The 11,813-nt window shown below is 42.5% G+C and overlaps 1 pseudogene; it reads left to right on the forward strand.

Moving 5' to 3' along the window:
- Positions 1-2,694: 2,694 nt before the first annotated feature.
- LOC107147643 lies at positions 2,695-8,904 on the forward strand (annotated as a pseudogene).
- The last annotated feature ends 2,909 nt before the right edge of the window (positions 8,905-11,813 follow it).

Below are 11,813 nucleotides of genomic sequence, written 5' to 3' on the forward strand. Positions count from 1 at the left end.
GTTTTGTTGGATTTATCAGTAAACATAAATCTTTAACTTTAGAAAGAAAACATAGGGGCAGGGAATGTAGCTCAGTAGTAGAGGCCTTTCCTATCATTTGAAGGGCCCTGAATTCAATCAATAACACCAGCAAAAAATAAAAAAAAAAAAAAAAAAAAGATTTAAATATGAACCCAGCACAGTGGCACATGCCTGTAATCCCATGACTCAGAAGGCTGAGGCAGAAGGATCACAAGTTCAATCAACCCTCAGCAATCTGGTGAGGCACTAAGCAACTTAGCCAGACCCTGTCTCAAAACAAAAAATAAAAAAGGGCTATGGTTGGGGCTGGGGTTGTGGTTCAGCAGTAGAGTGCTTGCCTAGCACATGCGAGGCCCTAGGTTCAATCCTCAGCATCATATAAAAATAAATAAATTAAATAAAGGTATTGTATCCAACTAAAACTAAAAAATAAATATTAAAAAAAAAAAAGTGGAGGGTTGGCTAGGGATGTGTCTCAGTGGTTAAGTGCCCCTGGGTTCAATCTCCAGTGCAAAAATTTAAAAAAAAAAGACTCAAACATGAAAAGATAAAACTTTAAAAAATATATTGTTGTGGGCACAGTGGCACACATCAGTAATCCAGGGACTCAGGAGGCTGCAGCAGGAGGATAACAAGCTCAAGCCAGCCTCAGCAACTTAGTGAGACTCTATCTCAAAATAAAGAATAAAAACTGTCTGAGGCCAGGCACAGCAGCACAGACTTGTAATAGCAGTGACTCAGAAAGCTGAGACAGGAGGATCAACAGTTCAAAAGTTCAAGGCCAGTCTCAGCAATTTATGGAATCCCTGTTTCAAAATAAAGAATAAAAACAGGCAAGGGATGGAGCTCATGGTATAAAGCCTCTGGGTCCAATCCCTGGTATTAAAAAAATAAAAATAAAAGACTGTTATTAGAGGTAAAAGCAAATGGAAATGCATATTTGGAGCTTAAACAATTGGTTAGCTTATAGAAAAATGAACACTGGATCTCTATATCTCACACCATACATAAAATCAATCACATCTATGAAGACTTAAAAGTGAAAGTCAAACCTGTAGTCCTCAGGAAACTGAGTCAAGAGGACCACAAGTTCAAAGTCAGACTGGACAACATGTGGAGATCTTGTCTCAAAATAAAATTAAAAGGGCTTGCTGCTAAGTGGTACATGCCTGTAATCCCAGTGGCTCCAGAGGCTGAGACAGGAGGATCTCAGTTCAAATCCAGCCTCAGCAACAACAAAGGCACTAAACAACTCAGTGAGAGCCTGTCTCTAAATAAAATACAAAACAGGGCTGGGAATGTGGCTCAGTGGCTGAGTGCCCCTGGGGATTCAATCCCGGGTACCTGAAAAAAAAAAAAAAAAAAAGCCAGGGGAGGGGGGGCTTGCTGACACACAACACAACAAGGTGGGGAAGGGAAATGGACAAAAGGAAATGAAGAGAAGAGAGGAAGGATAGGAATAGGAAAAACTGTAGAAGAAATCAGAAATAACTTTCCAATGTATGTATATGAATACACTTTAGTGAATCTCCACATCATGTACAACCACAAGACTAGGATCCTAATCAGAATAAGTTATACTCCATGTATGTATAATATGTCAAAATTCACTCTACTGCCACATGTGTATCTAAAAAGAACAAATAAAAAATAAATAAAAAAAATTAAAAGGGCTGGGAATGTGCAATACAAGTGGCAAAGTGCTCCTGGGCTCAATCCTCAGTATGGGAGGGAGGGGGAAAAAGAGGTACAAATCTTTAAAATGTTTAAATGTTTAAAGGCTCATACCAAATCTATAGCTGGGAGTGGCAAAAGAAAGAGGCAAGACAAGAATACTTAACAAAAGTAAGCATTAGAAGAATAGTTTCATGGAAACCAGGAAGGAAAGAAAAACTCAATAAAAAAAGTTTCTAGAAAGTAGACAGCTAATAAATTTTCTAAAAGTGCTGCTACATTGGTCAAATCCTAGGACTTGAAATTAAGTGCTACAAAATAGAGCATTCTATATATAAATATGACACGGGGTTAAAGCTCTCTAAACCTATACAGAAATGGTTTCTCTAAGGGGCTCTTCTTTCCAAAAGCTGATATGGCAAAAAAAAGCCTTGGGATCCCAACCATGGCAAGAGAGGTCCCCATATCTCTTAGAAAGCCAAGCAGGAATCTCAGGGACTCAAGGAAAGTTCACTGTGTCAGTTACAAAGAATTTCCCACATAGTCCTGCAAAACATACTGGGGCTCCAGAGTTCACAAAGGGGTGTGAGGCCAAGGCCCATTTAATGATGAAATCCTACTTTGCCTGGTCCATTCCTTGGTGACCTAGCAGTGGACTAGCTATGCCAGCACAGGGTTCAGGATTCCAGGAACCCATTCTAACACTTCAGTAGTTTAAGAGAGCACATGCACAACCAACTGGACTTGGGACAGAGTTCTACCTAGAAAGAACAAAGCCCATGCATCTTGATCACTCCCTCTCAATGGTGGAGTGCTGGTACTAATGTTCATTTCTTTCTAGAGCCAGTCTCATTTCATAAACAGGTAAACCTCTCACAAACCCATTTAAGTTCTGGAATTGATGGATGGCAAGCACCATGTTCCCTATCTTCAAGTTCTCTGCTCTATAGCCTGTCCTCATCTAAGGCTGAATTACCAGCATATTATGAAACATTAATAATGGTCATCATGAATTTGGGACACCTAGAGTACAAACTCAACCTCAGAAGTGAGGTGAGCTTATAAAGGAAGACAGATTAATAAGGTAGGTCCTTATTAGAATAAGGATGGGTCATCTTCTTAAATTGAAGTAGAGAAAAATCTGAATAAAATTATCAAAACTCTAAGAATTACAAAGGATTATTTTTTAAATATTATTTCAAAATGTCTAAAGCACTAATTTCATGAATCCTTTTCCTTGAAGAGAAAAAGTAAATTATTATCAGTAAAAAGCCTTTAAACATTTGGCCAGTGAAGCCAGGTATAGTGGCTCATACCTGTATAACCCCAACTACTCAGGAAGGTGAGGCAGGAGGATCACAATTCAAGGCCAGCGAAGGCAACTAAGTAAGACCCTGTTTATATTTTTCTTTGTTGTTGTTGTTTTAGGAGGAGTTAATGGTGCTGGAGATTGAATACAAGAGCACTACGCCCTTTCTATTTTTATTTTGAGACAAGGTCTCAATAAGTTGCTTAGGGCCTCACCAAATTGTTGAGGCTGGCCTCAAACTTGCTATCCTCCTGCTTCAGCTCCCAACTCACTGTGATTACAGGCATGGGACACCGTACCCGGCTTAACAAGACCCTGTCTAAAATGAAAAATAGGGCTGAGCATGTAGCTCCATGGTAGAGTGCTCCTGGGTTCAATCCTTAGTACAAAAAAAAAAAAAAAAAAGTCACTGAAGAAAACTAGAAAAGCTTTGGGAGAAAAAATACAAAACTCAGCAAAAAAAAAAAAAATTGAAACAGCATTAAAAAAAAAAAACATTTTAGGCTCAATGTAAAAGAAGAAATGGAAAAAGAAAATGGGCACCATTTAAAAGGTATTAGCCATTTCCCAGGAAGAAATGGCACTGAAACAACTTAATAAGGAGCTTGAACTTTTAATCTACCTGAACCTGCATGAATAGAATAAGAAGCAAAGTCAAAGTCAGGTCCTGGTACTGAGGGAAAATTGGTGATAAAAAATGAAACATCTCTCCTTCTGCTGGAAAAATCACAATCACAGAGGACATACTAATTCTCACTGGGCACCTGAAGGCGTAGAATTAGAAACACTCTTAACAGTAACACTAATTCAGAAATCTTTTAAAAAGCATTAGTCAATGGGACAAATATGAAAATAAAGTGGAGCCCCATCACCAAAAAAGTGTGAAAACAGGACTCAGAATTTCTAAAACAAGCAATTATAGCAGTTAAAGTCCAAAGGTCAACACAAAGCTCAAAAATCTATGGGATCCTGATGAGGGAAAGAAAAAGAGCAGGGAAATGGAAATAGAGGAATGTTGGACTATTAATCTGTGGAAAGTTGTCTGCTATAAAAATAAGGTAGCAGATCCACTGGAGAGCAAAGCCCCAACTAGTGCAGTACTGGGGTACTCAGTGCAGGGCTGACACATTTCAAAGTCTGAAAAACCATTAAGATGGAAATGGATAAGGGAAAATAGCAGGATTCAGGAAGAGTACTAAGAGCCACTACTGCCCTCCACATAAAGAACTGGGCTATTTTGAATTGTCACCCTCAGAAAGAAAATGCAATTTGTAGTATGATGTTGGAATTCACTTCCTCAAATTAGAGATATAAGGGCATCATAACTTCTCAGGGGCATTTAACTACTGAACCACATCGATAGCCCTTTTTTATTTTTATTTATTTTTGAGATAGGGACTCATTAAGTTGCTTAGGCCTCACTAAATTACTGAGACTGGCTTTGAACTTACAATCCTCCTACCTCAGCCTCCCAAATTGCTGGGATTACAGGCATACACCACCTGCCTGGACACTTTCTAATTTGAGACAGGGTCTCACTAAGCTGCCAAGGCTGCCCTCAAACTTATGATCCTCTTGGCTCAGCCTCCTGAGTAGCTGGGGCAGGCTTGCGCCACTGCACCCAGCTTTATTTTTTTGAGACAGGGTCTCATTAAATTGCTCATGCCAGCCTCTAACTCACAATCCTTCTGCCTCAGTCTCCCAAGTAGCTGAAATTACAGGTGAGGAAGGACTGAAGAGCCTGACAGCCATCCGGGGCCAAGTGGCAAGAGCAAGAAGTAGTTTGCTACCTTGATAACAGATTATACTTGATTTTTAAATTTTGTGGATGTGGAACTCATTCTAAATACTCTTAAGTGTCCTGGTTATCCTCTAGAATCTGGAATATATAACACAGAAAGAGTTGTGATTGGGATAACCTAACTACATTATTAGTCAATGTGGAAGATTGCCATTGTAGACAATAAAGGAGGAAACTAGATCCTAATCAGACACCTGAATGTCCTTTTCAGATGTGAATAAATAGAAGAATTGGAGGTATACATAACTGAGAACTCAACTTCTCTGGCTAGAATTAATGAGGAGGTGGTTTATGGTTAAATTGCATAGGGCAGCAACAAATTGGGGTGTTTAGCTACTAAGAGAATTTTGGGGGCTATGCTAAAAACACATTTATCTGCTGCAAAATACAAATATCACATCTAGAGAGTTTAATGAGACACTAATGAGAATAATTTCAACTGAAAACACAGAATGGCTTATAATGCAGCCTTGTAATATGGTTAATTAGCATCCTGCCCTGCTCTCTTGCAGAGATTTCTGAGGAGACCAAAGAGACATCTGCCCATCTAAGTAGAACCATAGTAGTTATGCAGAATGGTGAGATCAACTGGTGAAACAAGCCCCATGAAGATATAAGGAGGCTTCTTCTGATTTCTCCCACACTCATGAGAAACAGAAAACAAAACATAAACAAAAAAAAAAAAAAGAGAGAGAGAGAGAGAGAGAGAGAGAACTGAGCTTGTAGCTCAGGGGTGGAACACTTGCCTAGCATGAATGAGGCACTGGGTTCAATTCTCAGCACTACATATAAATAAATAAAATAAACGTCCATCGACAACTAAGAACTATTTAAAAAACTGTTACCCTGACCTTCTCCCTATCACATTAATCAAAGAGAAATGCCAAAGGTGAAACTCAAGAACAATTTCTCATCCGGGGCTTGATCATTCTCTTGGGATGCCTTCTCCAGGGAGTGTCCCTTCCCCCTCGCCCTCCCCACCCCCAGGCTTCTTGGTGGAAGTGACCTGCTGCTGCGTTTATTGCTTTAGCCTTCTATGCACCCTTTTAGTAAGCCTTTTACACCACCACTTTAAGGTGAAGGGAGAGGAAGGATCTGGACTCTGAAAAGGGGGTGGCAACATATTTACTTTTTTTTTTTTTTTAACGGAAATACACCACTGGAGTGAGTTGTACGGAAAGAAATAACGCAAATCCCTTCTTGGAGCTTCTTTCATGGACACAGCTTTGGTCAAGGAAACAGGAATGGGAATTCACATGTATCAGTCTCCTGGGCGGCACGCACGGATAACCCTGTGAAGCCGGTTCCATCATTCTCCTCACCGGGGAGAAACCGAGGTTCACATGAGCCAAGAATCTCATCGGGTACTAGGCCGGTAATGTGGGTCTCCAGAAAACTCCTCCCGTCTCCCGGGAGCCGGGAGCGAACCGGGTAGGGCCGGCCACACCCCGCGCCCCGCACAGCCGAGACCCTGGCCCTCAGCTACAGCTGCGGAAGNCAGAAGACCTTAGGAATCGTTTCGTTCGCCAGGCTCTGGTCGCTTCCGCCCGCCAAAGGAATCAAACCTCCCGGGCCGGAAGGGGCGGGGCGTGCGCGCCGCCGAGTCCCAGAGGGGCGGGGCGCACAGCTCTCGGGAGCGCGCCGGGCGCGGGATTCCGGTGGGGCGGGGGCCTCGCGGACGTGTCGGGGCGTCAATTGCTTGGCCCCGCCCCAACGTGGACGGCTGAGGAGTGACTCAAGCTCTTCTTCTTTGGACTGGAGTGTGCACCCTCCGGAGGGTGAAGATTTCCCAGATTGGCATTGACGTGCAGAGTTACCACGTACTTAACTTTCTTTAAGTTCTCCCCTAGAATTGATCTGCCAGAGAAGTCCTTAGTGGTCACAGTTCTCATTTTCGTCCTCCCGCTGCCTAAAAGCGGTTTTCCCACCCAAAAAGACAGGTATACCACCCTCCTCTCCTGAATCTTACTAAATCTGTTGTCACAAGGAATAAAATCCCCAGGAACCAAATTAATCGTCCATTAGCTAACGTATGCCACCATAAACACCAACCCAGCATCACAATAGTAGTTTTCTGATATATTTACTGTTTGGTCATTATTTATGTAATTTTTCCCCCAGTACTGGGGACTGAGCCCAGGGCCTCGGTATGTTAGCCAAGGTCTCTACTACTGAATTAGATTCCCAGCCCAAATCACCCCCACAGCCTTTTTTTTTTTTTTTTTTTTTTTGAACAAGGTCTGGCTAAATTACCATTTTGAACTTGGGATCATCCTGCCTTAGCCTCCCCAGTAGCTGGAATTACAGGTGTTAGCCAGCACACCCCATTATTTATATAATTTTTGATGGACTGGACAAATTATAACTGTAGTGATACCTCCGACCAAAGAAAAAATTTAAGAATTATAGCCACAGGAAAGAAAAAATATATTAAATTTAAATTTATATATTTTTATTACAATAAAATATAATAGGGTGCTGAATAAAGGATTGTAAGGCAAAAAAAAAAATGTTGCATGAAGATAACATTCTGTCCTGGATTTCATACCCAGGCTGCAAAAATAATAATAATAGCATTTTGGGACCAGGAGATGTAGCTCCATGGTAGAGCACTTGCCTACTACCCACTGGATGCCCTGGGCCCTGAGTCCAATTCCTGGCACCACAAAAGAAAGAATAAGATAAAGTTGCATATGATTACAATGGGGCTAGTGAAGCCTAAATACCATACTGAGGTTCTTTATAGATATAGATAGATATAGATATAGATAAGATTCTGGGAGATAGAAATATGAACTAGGAGAAAAAAGGCGAAATAAGTGAATGTTAAAGAGGTAGTATATGTAGCAAGTAACAGCCTGACTTTAAAAAAAAAAAAAGTATATAGACTGGGGATGTAGCTCAGCGATAGAACCCTTGGGTGAGTCGCTAGCTTCAGTCCGCAGCACTGCAAAATAAGAGGCTGTGTATTGTACAGTGATCTTTTTTCAATAGATGACAGTAGGTATCAAATCATTCAAATATTTCCAATTTCTTACATACCTTTAAATGAGTGATGTTACACACCTACATTTGAAAATATTTACAATATACTGTATATGGTGGCACATGCCTATAATCCCATTGACTCAGGAGGCTGAGGCAGGAAGATTGCAAATTCAAACCCAGCCTCAGAAATTCAGCAAGGCCCTCAGCAACTTAGCAAGACCCTGTCTCAATTTTTAAAAATTAAAATTAAAAGGACGGGGGATGTAGCTCAGTGGTAAAGTGCTCCTGAGTTCAATTTCCAGTACAAAAAAAAAAAAAGCTTTTTTGAAAATGTTTATAATGATCCCATTTTTAAAAAAAAATTGCAATAAATTACATCCTTTGCAACTATTCAAAATTATGATGAAAAAATTTTACACATCTACTTAAAATTTTTCAAGATTGTTTTGAGTGTATATATCCAAAACAGTTTGAATATCACTAAGTTAAAGACAATTATAAGCAAGAGAAAACAACCCAGTGCCAGGAGTTAAGAGCTCTGAGCTTTGAGACCTGAAAGAAGAACCCTACCCTCTAGGGGCTATCCTCATATGAACAATAAAGAGGTTAGGTGGATTCTTGGCCTTGGCAGGTCAGCCTCCAGTACAACAAGCAACACATCTGTGGAGGAAGCATCCAGGATCCCCAGTGGATCCTCACGGCAGCCCACTGCTTCAGGTACAATCAGGCCCATCTGCCTGCCCTTCTTTGATAAGGAGCTTGCTCCAGCCACCCAATTCTGGGTTGTCGGCTGGGGCTTTACGGAGCAGAATGGTGGGAAGATGTCTGACACACTGCTGCAGGCGTCAGTCCAGGTCATTGACCACACCCGGTGCAATGCAGAGGATGCCTACCAGGGAGAAGTCACTGAGAAGATGCTGTGTGCAGGCGTCCCAGGAGGTGGTGTGGACACCTGCCAGGGTAACAGTGGTGGATCCCTGATGTACCAGTCTGACCACTGGAAGGTGGTGGGCATTGTGAGCTGGGGACATGGCTGTGGGGGCCCAAGTACCCAGGAGTGTACACCAAGGTCACAGCCTGTCTCAACTGGATCTACAGTGTGGAAGTCTGAGATGTAAGGCTGCTGTCCCTCTGCAGCGTTCAGAGCTGCTTCTCTCCAGTCCTGCCCACTGGGGATCCCCCAGAAGTCCCATATTGGGGCTCGTCTCTCCACCCATGGCCTTGGCATTTGCTAGAGCAGCAAACGGCCACCGTTCCTGCAAGACCCTCACACCCCAGAGGCACCCAGAAGGAAGGCAGCTGCCCTAGCTCAGTCATCCCCAGTGCTTCCAGAATCCCAGGGAGAGATGCAGCCCGCTGAACGGAGCCAGCTATGGACAGAGATCTCAGAGGCACTGCTCACTAAGGAGGAACTTTCCCCCTCTACTGAATGGAAGAGGGTTCTTTCATGAGAACCCAGAGACCAGGCTGGAGAGGAGAAGAAGAGGGTCTGGCCAGCCCTCTTTCTCCACCCATTCCCAAGCCCACCGGAACAAGAAACCAGGTGTAATGTAAATGCACATCCTACCTTTGGCGTGACTACTGTTACCTACAGGTGTTATTATTGTTACTTCTAAGTGTTGTTGTCATTAAAGAATGATATCTTTGGTAAAAATAAATAAATAAATAGATAGATTAGATTACAGTTCCACTGCTCCCTGTTTTGAGAGTCATGAACTGGATGGATCAGGCCATTAGAAATGTAACATCTCTATCAATAATAACACCATTAGCAGCAATAATAAAATCCAGTACATTTTTTTTGAACAATTAATGTGTACTTACATACATAATCTCTATATCCGAATGTCTGCCCCCTCACACAGGGTAATTGGTGCTATTTATTCTTTCTTCAGTCACCAGTGTCTACCCTAAGCCGGGTCCTGTTCAAGGTAATGCCAGAAAAAAGAGATGTTTCTTCTGCTTGAAGGAGTTCAAAGACAGGAGCTAATAGATAACCAATGCTAATAAAGGATCAAATAGTAGTGCTATATACAAGTGCATGCAGCCATGAGGTTTAGAACTCAAAAGGGGGAGCATTTAATTCTGCCCAAGGGATTGAAATATTTTGTACTGGCTCTGGGCCTTGAAAAAAAAAAAAAGAAAGAAAGAAAAAAAATACATCGACAAGGGAAGAAGAACATTCAGAAGTCTCGGTGTAGAAAAGCAAGTTATCCGGGCACAGTGGCACACCCTGTAATTCCAGCCACTCAGGAGGATCACGAGTTCAAAGCCAGCCTCAGCAAAAGCAAAACTCTAAGCAACGCAGTAAGAGAAAGAGCTGGGGATATGGCTCAGTGGTCTAGTGGCCCTGAGTTCAATTCCCGGGAAAAGAAAGACGAAAGAGAGAGAGAAAGAGAGGAAGAGAGGAAGAGGAAGAGAGGAAGAAAAGAAGAAAGAGGGCTGAGGTTGTGAAAGAGAGAGAGAGGAAGAGAGGAAGAAAGGAAGAAAGAGGGCTGAGGTTGTGGCTCAGCGGTAGAGCACTTGCCTAGCATGTGCGCGGCCCGGGTTCGATCCTCAGCACCACATAAAAATAAATAAAACAAAGATATTGTGTTCAACTACAACTAAAAAATAAATATTAAAAAAAAAGAAAGGAAGGAGGGAGGAGAGAGAGAGAAAGAAGGAGAGAGGGAGAGAGAGGGAGAGGGAGAGGGAGGGAGGGAGAGGGAGAGAGAGGGAGAGGGAGGGAGGGAGAGGGAGAGAGAGGGAGAGGGAGGAGGAGAGAGAGGGAGAGGGAGGAGGAGGAGAGGGAGAGGAGGGAGAGGAGGAGAGGAGGAGGAGAGAGAGGAGAGGGAGGGAGAGAGAGGGAGAGGGAGGGAGAGAGAGGGAGGGAAGGAGGAAGGAAGGAAAAGCAAGTTAGGTGGAGCAAAATAAAAGCCTACAGGGAGGGGTGTGGCATAAAAGGTAGAGCTGGTAAGTAGCAGAGGAGCACAACATAGAGAGTGTCCAAGAAAGGAATGGCTTTGTGCACAGGCTATGGTTATGAGAGCAGCTGACTAAGAAAGGGAGATGAAGGAATTTGCATCTTATTCTTTTTTGTGTGTGTGTGTGGGGGGGCGTGTTCGTAGGATTGAATTGAACACAGGAGCACTTAACCACTGAGCCACATCCCCAGCCCTTTTTTGTATTTTAGAGACAGGAATTCTCTGAGTTGCTTAGGGCCTCGTTAAATTGCCAAGGCTGGCTTTGAACTGGTGGTCCTCCTGCCTCAGCATCGGGCGCCACTGGGATTACAGGCATGCACCACCATGCCTGGCTTGGATTCACATTTCAGTGAAAACCATTCCACCAGCATCCTAGGAGTATGCTAGGCCTGCTGAGACAAAGTGAGATCTGTGTGTTTCTGCTGACAGAATGAATGTCATGAATCTCAGTGCCATGAGTAACTGTGTCATCAGTGGAACAAGAAACAAAGGTTGCAGTCCTGTGTCTGAATACCTCATTTATAGCTTTGCTATGTGTTTTCTGAGGTCATCCAGGTAGGCCAACCTCAGTCTACAATGACCTGATTTGTATACATAATCCAATAGTAAGCAGGAAAGACACACAAAACTAAGTTTGAGATCATAGTCCTGGTAGAAAAAGAGATGGCTTTAAAAAAAATAATAAAGAGGAAAGGAAAGGAAAAGAAAAAGATAAGCTATCAAAAATACCTCAGAGGGCTGGGGATGTGGCTCAAGTGGTAGCGTGCTTGCCTAGCATGCGTGAGGCACTAGGTTCGATTCTCAGCAACACATAAAAATGAAATAAAGATATTGTATCCACCTTAAAAAAAACTTAAAAATAAATATTTTTTAAAAATTTAAAAAGGGAGGGAAAGGGGGAGAGAAGGGAAATTGCATGGAAATGGAAGGAGACCCTCATGGTTATACAAAATTACATACAAGAGGAAGTGAGGGGAAAGGGGGAAAAAAAAAACAAGGGGGAGAAATGAATTACAGTAGATGGGGTAGAGAGAGAAGATGGGAGGGGAGGGGA

Source organism: Marmota marmota, unplaced genomic scaffold, assembly GCF_001458135.2.
Source record: "Marmota marmota marmota unplaced genomic scaffold, marMar, whole genome shotgun sequence".
In the NCBI taxonomy this organism is placed as follows: domain Eukaryota; kingdom Metazoa; phylum Chordata; class Mammalia; order Rodentia; family Sciuridae; genus Marmota; species Marmota marmota.